Below are 7,528 nucleotides of genomic sequence, written 5' to 3' on the forward strand. Positions count from 1 at the left end.
TTTTAGTAGAGACAGGATTTCACTGTGTTAGCCAGGATGGTCTCGATCTCCTGACCTCGTGATCCGCCCACCTCAGCCTCCCAAAGTGCTGGGATTACAGTCTTGAGCCACCGCACCCGGACACATGGTGGATTCTTATATGTGACATCTACCTACCAGTCATTGCAAGACCTAGTACTCCCAACCCCACCTTACTTCTTTGGGATTCTTATCCAGAAATGGCAAACTCCTAGGGCTAAAGTGTTTCCTATCCATCTGATGTTGAGACTTGGAGCTGAATATCTATTTTATCCACGCCCACTATTCAGTGTCAGATCTCAGAGGCCATTATTTGGAGAGATGGGGCATATCATCATGAATCTTCTTGCAGAGTTCAGAAATTATCAGTATACCTTGTCAGTTCAAGGTTGGTGGTTGATATGGAAGTTTAGAAAACTGGCATAAAAATTCCCAGCAACAGATAAAATGAGATGATGAAAGCCATGAACAAGTCCAATGAGCATGTCCTGGCAGGAGGTGCCTGCTTCAATGAAAAGGCAGATTCTTATCTTGTGTATGTGCAGAATGATGATGGAAATGATCAGACCCAGGCTATCAGTATTCACAATCAGCCCAGAAAAGTGACTGGTGCCAGTTTCTTTGTGTTCAGTGGCACTCTGAAATCCTCTTCTGGATACCTTGCCAAGTCCAGTATTGTGGAAGATGGCGTTATGGTCCAGATCACTGCAGAGAACATGGATTCCTTGAGGCAGGCACTGCGAGAGATGAAGGACTTCAGCATCACCTGTGGGAAGGCGGACGCAGAGGATCCCCAGGAACACATCCACATCCAATGGGTGGATGATGACAAGAACGTTAGCAAGGGTGTCGTAAGTCCTATAGATGGGAAGTCCATGGAGACTATAACACATGTGAAGATATTCCATGGATCAGAATGTAAAGCAAATGGAAAAGTCATCAGATGGACAGAGGTGTTTTTCCTAGAAAATGATGACCAGCACAATTGCCTCAGTGATCCTGCAGATCACAGTAGATTGACTGAGCATGTTACCAAGGCTTTTTGCCTTGCTCTCTGTCCTCACCTGAAGCTTCTGAAGGAAGATGGAATGACCAAACTGGGACTACTTGTGACACTTGATTCAGATCAGGTCGACTATCAAGCAGGGAGAAATGGCCAGCACCTTCCCTCGCAGTACATGAATGATCTGGACAGCGCCTTGGTGCCAGTGATCCATGGAGGGGCCTGCCAGCTCAGTGAGGGCTCTGTCGTCATGGAACTCATTGTTATTTTTAAAAGTTGCCACAGCCATCTCAACCATCAGCAACTAGCATCCTGATCAGTCAGCTGCAGTCAACATTGAGGCAACACCCTCCACCAGCAAAAAGATTATAACTCCCTGGAAGATACTGGTTTTTCTTTGCCTGGCTTATTTCACTTAGCATAATATACTTCAATTTCATCCATGTTATCACAAATGACAGAATTTCCTTATTTTGTAAGGCTTTGTGTGTGTGTGTGTATAAAATCTCACATTTTCTCGATCTATTCATCTGTTGACAGACATTGAGGTTAATTCCATACCTTGGCTATTGTAGATAATGCTGAAATAAGTATAAAAGTGCAGATATCCCATCAACATACTGGTTTCATTTCCTTTAGATATATGCCAAGTAGTGGAATTGCTGAATCATATTGTAGTTCTATTTTTAATTTTTTGAGAAGCCTTCATACTATTTTCCATAATGGCTCTACCAATTTACATTCCCATCAAAGTGTTCAAGGGCTCCCTTTTCTCTATATTCTCACCAATACTTATCTTTTATATTTTTAATAGAAGCCATTCTAACAGGTGTGAAGTGATATATCACTGTGGTTTTAATTTACATTTTCCTGATGATTAGTTATGTTGAGTTTTTTATTTTTTTCACATACCTGTTGGCCATTTTTATATCTTCTTTTGAGAAATGTCTATTTGAGTCCTTCGCCCTACTTCCAATTTGGTTGTTTTCTTGCTATTGAATTCTTTAAGTTTCCTATAAATTTTGGATATAAACCCCTTATCAGATATATGGTTTGCAAATTTTTCTCCCAGTTTGTAGATTGCCACTTTACTCTTTTGCTTGTTTCCTTTCTGCACAGAAGCTTTTTAGTTTGACGCAATCCCATTTGTCTATTTTTGCTTTTGTTGTCTATGCTTTTTGGGTAATATAAAAAAAATGCTAAAACCAGCATCAAGAAGCTTTTTCTCTGTTTTCTTCAAGTAGTTTTATGGGTTCAGACCTTAACCTTTATGTCTTTAATTCATTTTGACTTGGTTTTTGTATGTGATGAGATATAAGGGTCCAATTTCATTCTCCTGCATGTGGATATCCAGCTTTCCCAACACCACTTACTGAAGAGACTGTCTCTACCCCATTGTGTGTTCTTGGCACCTTTGTTGAAGATCAACTGACTGTAAATGTGGGGATTGATTTCTGAGCTATCTATTCTACTCCTTTGGTCTATTTGCCTGTTTTTATGCCAGTACTATGCTATTTTGATTATAATAGCTTTTTGGTATATTTTGGAATCAGGTAGTGTGACGCCTCTAGCTTTGCTCTTTTTGTTTGCAATTGCTTTGGGTATTTGGGGTTTTTTTTTGTTTGTGTGGTTTTATATGAATTTTAGGATTTTTTTTTCCTATTTCTTTGAAAAACATTATTTGAATTTTGCTGGAGATTGCATTGAATATGTAGGTTGCTTTGGGCACCAGGGACACTTTAACAGTATTAATTCTTCTGAATCACATATGTGGAATATTTGTCTTTTCTTCTATTTCTTTCATCAGTATTTTTATAGTTTTCAGTAGACAGAAATTTTACCTTGTTTCTTAAATGTATTTCTAAGTTTTTTAATGCTTTTGTAAATGGGGTTATTTTCTTATTTTTCAGGTATTTGTTGTTAATGTATGGAAACACTACTGATTTTTGTATGTTGATTTTGTATCCAGCAATTTTACCAAATTTTTAAATTTGTTCTAATCGTCTTTAGGTGTTCTGTATATAAGAGTGTATTATCTGCAAACCAAGAGAACTGAAGTTTTTGCTTTGCAATTTGGATGCCTTTTCTTTTTCTTTTTTCTTTTTGGTTTTTTTTTTTTTTTTTTTTGCCTAATTGTTCTGGTGAGGACTTCCTATATTACATTGAATAGAATTAAGAGTGGGCATCCTTGTCTTGTTCCTGATCTTAGAGGAAAAGCTTTCAGCTTTTCTTTCTTCCTTCCTGCCTTTCTTTCTTTCTCTTTCTTTCTTTCTTTCTTTCTTTCTTTCTTTCTTTCTTTCTTTCTTTCTTTCTTTCTTTCTTTTTCTTCTTCTTTCTTTCTCTTCTTCTTCTTCTTCTTCGTTTTTGAGACGGAGTCTAGCTCTGTCGCCCAGGCTGGAGTGCAGTGGCACGATCTTGGCTCACTGTAACCTCTGTCTCCTGGGTTCAAGTGATTCTCTTGCCTAGCCTTTCAAGTAGCTGGGATTACAGGTGACTACCATCACACCCAGCTAATTTTTTGTATTTTTAGTAGAGATGGGGTTTCACCATGTTTGCCAGGCTGGTCTCAAACTCCTGACCTCAGGTGATCCACCCGCCTTGGCCTCCAAAAGTGCTGGAATTACAGGCGTGAGTCACTGCGCCCGGCCGCTTTCAGCTTTTCATGGTTAAGTATGATGTTAGCTGTGAAGACTAAAATCCTTAAGATATCATTGAAGTCTCTTAATAGCATTCTGCATTAATTAATTAATTACACACCTAAATGTAAAGTTTCAACTTTGACAAGTGGTACAACAAAATACAGTCACACGTGGACCATATATGTGGTGGTGGTTTCATAAGATGATAATGAAGCTGAAAAATTCCTGTAGTCTAGTGACAGCTTAGCTGTCATATTGTTATAGCACAATGCATTACATTTTTTTATGTTTAGAAATGCTTAGATACACAAATACCATTGTGTTACAACTGCCTACAGTATTCAGTGCAGTAACATGATGTACCAGTTCGTAGCCTAAGAGTCACACCATATACCATCTAGGTTTCCCTAAGGACACTCTGTGATATTCACACAATGACAAAAACTGCCTAATGATGCATTTTTCAGAAGGTACTCCTGTCCTTAAGCAATGCATGACTGTGTATTATGAGAGTCTGAAAGTCTATAGCAGATCAGTTTGACCCAGCCACAGGTCTTCTGCATGTGCTGTTTCTTTACCAGTAAGGAATGTGTTTATTTTGTTCACTACTGGATCCTCAGTTAAAACATTTATTTTTATTTATTTATTTTTTTTTAGCTAGATCAAGACTCTAGATTCTAGTTTGCCTCCAAGTTTAATGCATGGTGAAGAACAAGGAAATTAACACTGGTTAGTTAGCATATATTATGCAAAAGTAAACTGCCAAAAGTTAAGAGAGTCCCTGTCTAACCAGTGAGTCACAGGCATCTTGTAAAAGAAGAAGTACTACAACCTAAGTCACAATAACAGAAGTTTGTCAAGGGAAAAATCAATTCCATATTTCATCCACATCTTAGGCACTTGGAGTCAAATGTTAAAAATAAACACGCATACCAGACTTCCAATCAAAGTATTTGGATTGGCTCTTGTTTTAAGACTTGTATGAGAGGCATTCCTTTATTCTGGGACTCACTGAACCTTTCCTGGTCAAACATATCTAGTAAATACACTCTACACTTTGCTTTCTAACAGTCTGACACATTTTATGATGTCTCAGATGGTCAGTTTAAGTTGCTTTTTGTAACTGCCGCTATTTACATGCACAAAAATAAAAATACAGGCCAGCCATATTTTGCCTATTATGTAACGTAGACATATTTTTGCTCTTTACGTTAAAGAGTATATATACACACACATATACATATATACACATACATATATACACACACATACACACACACCTATAAATGTATCTGAAGATATATATATATATGTATATGTGTGTCTATATACATACATATATATATCTCTCTCTGAAGACCTGTGATATGGAATGCAAGAGAGAATATTTAGAGAGCTGTAGACTGTATTAACTGAGTATAACCACAACATCTTAAAAAAGGAATATTTCCTCAGAAAACTCTGAAATCATAAAGGAAAGGATAACAACAGCAACATTTACTTACTTAAGAAAATCTTTGTACAGTTTAAGCTTTCAGAAACTTGTATGCTTTTGGCTAGGCTCAGGATTATGTTTGGGAGGTTATTTTTGTTTTGTTTTCTTGGAACTTACTGGCTTTTCCTGGTTAGATCTTCTGGATATAGTTCTCAGACACTTCACAGAGAACTAGATGAACAGCCATGTTGAATATATAAGATATGAGGGAACAGATTTATCAGAACAGAGTTTCACAACAAGACAAAATATTTAAGGATCATAATACTTTACTTCATAGGTTAGTTGAACTTTTCTTTTATACATACAATTCCTAATGAGAAAATATTGTAAAATATCCTGGTGAAGAAAAAATTTTATAAGTCAATAATTTTTGAGCAGAAAAATGGATTCCATTGCTACTCATTTTAATTTAATTTCGACAGGAGGAGGCAAGAAAGAGTAGAAAATGAACTTTTCCCTGACAATGTAAAAATAGTTGATCATGAAACTGAATTGTAATTCATTTGAAATAACTGAATATAAAACTGGATTTTAAAATTCCCGAATAACAAACATGTAACATGAAAAATCTTTAAATTTCAAGTTAGAGTACATCTGGAAACTCAACATGTAGAAGACAAATGCCTTTTTTTTGGTCCAGAAGTTATTTACTACCTTTTGTTTTAAAGAGCAGGAGAAGTCTCTAGAGACCTTTTCATTAGCCAATCAGGAAATTTGGACTTGAAGAGTTTAATAACAAGTCATAGATCACAAAACTAGTTATTGGCAGACTTTGAATTTGAACTCATGTCTCTTCACTATCATTTTGCCTCCTTGAGACAAGATTCTATCATGGGTAAGGATAATGTGTCCACAAAGACATATATTCTTAAAACATATATTCTCTATTTCTTTTATGATTTTAAAAGTAATCATTATAAAAATATTCAAACAACAGCCAGTGCAGAAAGCAGAGTGAATTTTGGCCTTCCATTCCAGTCAAAGGATAAGCATTTCACATAGGTAAAAAGGAAGACAAGTCAGCTTAGTGTAGCTTAGAGCTTAAAGCTGAGAAAACTCTAATTTTTTGAACTTATTCTTCCTTCCCATACCATAGGAAAGCATTCATTCAAAGTCTGTCATTACTGCAGGCCCAAATTTAGAAAGTTATGACTGTGATATTGCTACTCTTGAAGGAAGATATCTCACAGAGCAGTTTTGCAAAATGTTGTGAAATTGAGTGCTATGGAAACAGGACAGCACCCGATTCCCCTTTGGAACACATGAGGTAATCATTTGAATTATACCTTTGCAAAGGCATGTTAGAATGCATTTTTTTTAGATCGCTGTTTGAAACAGTGATTAACATGACCCTTTTGGGGAGATTGGATCTGCTTGTCAGCTGCGTGGAAACACAACAGGCTGTAAAAGAGGGTTTATTATCAACTAATATAACTGAAAAGGCATGGTACATGCAAAAAGAGGAAGATAGATTTTGTTCTCTCTTGGTGTGTCTCAGATATTTATTAATCGAGATGGTATTTGCAGTGGCAAATCCCATTTCCCCTTTCACATTCCCTCTGGCTGGCATATGATGATAGCATTAGAGCTGATGCCACTTGGCTGATCATGCATTGCTGATCACCATTCAAGGCAACCGGAAGAGACAAAAGAAAAAGCCTTATCAGTCCCCAGAGTACTAATGTGAGGAGAAAATTGCTCATTTGAAACGTTTTAAAATTTCATTTCATTTCTAAACAGTAACAAACTGTATTACTACTCTCTTTTATTTTTATATGTTGTCAGATGGGATGCAGGCCATTATTTATGAACCACTTGCAAAGCTGCTCCTCCCATCTCTCCACCTCCCCTCCCACTGCTAGCTTCCAGTTCCCATCCTAAGTACCACACTATCTTATTTAGTATTCTTCCCTTTGTTCTACTCTATGCTTCTAGTTTAAATATGATAGAATTATGTGAGATTAATCACATTTGTAACATCAGGTGCCACAAAAAAAGAAAAGAAACAAAAATCCTATTTATAAATAGCTTTTGCATTCTGTGGGTTCCTCGTGGTTTTACTAAACACTTTATTGCTTCATGTTTAGAATTCACTTGACTTCATTTAGAATTCATTGCTTTATATAATAAGGTGCTATATAAAAGATGCAATTAGACATTTTTCCCATTACTAGTTTCACTGTTTAAAGAGAGATAAAACACGTGGAAGGATGTGAGTCAGGACAGACTCTGGACCCACTTCCTCATTGATTGGAGTTTCTGATTAAGAATCATAAAAGTGGCCGGCACGGTGGCTCATGCCTGTAATCCCAGCACTTTGGGAGACCGAGGCGGGCAGATCACAAGGTCAGGAGATCGAGACCATCCTGG

At 36.8% G+C, this 7,528-nt stretch overlaps 1 pseudogene across 1 annotated transcript in view; it reads left to right on the forward strand.

Annotated features, from left to right (window-relative positions):
- The window catches only part of LOC105549774, a 105,021-nt pseudogene that overhangs the window by 96,621 nt on the left and 872 nt on the right, over positions 1-7,528 (forward strand). Inside the window, exon 3 of the transcript XR_001007606.1 lies at positions 125-1,296. The product of XR_001007606.1 is annotated as a zinc finger FYVE domain-containing protein 9-like (transcript). The remainder of the gene's footprint in view (positions 1-124; positions 1,297-7,528) is intronic.

Source organism: Mandrillus leucophaeus, unplaced genomic scaffold, assembly GCF_000951045.1.
Source record: "Mandrillus leucophaeus isolate KB7577 unplaced genomic scaffold, Mleu.le_1.0 Scaffold456, whole genome shotgun sequence".
Lineage (NCBI taxonomy): Eukaryota > Metazoa > Chordata > Mammalia > Primates > Cercopithecidae > Mandrillus > Mandrillus leucophaeus.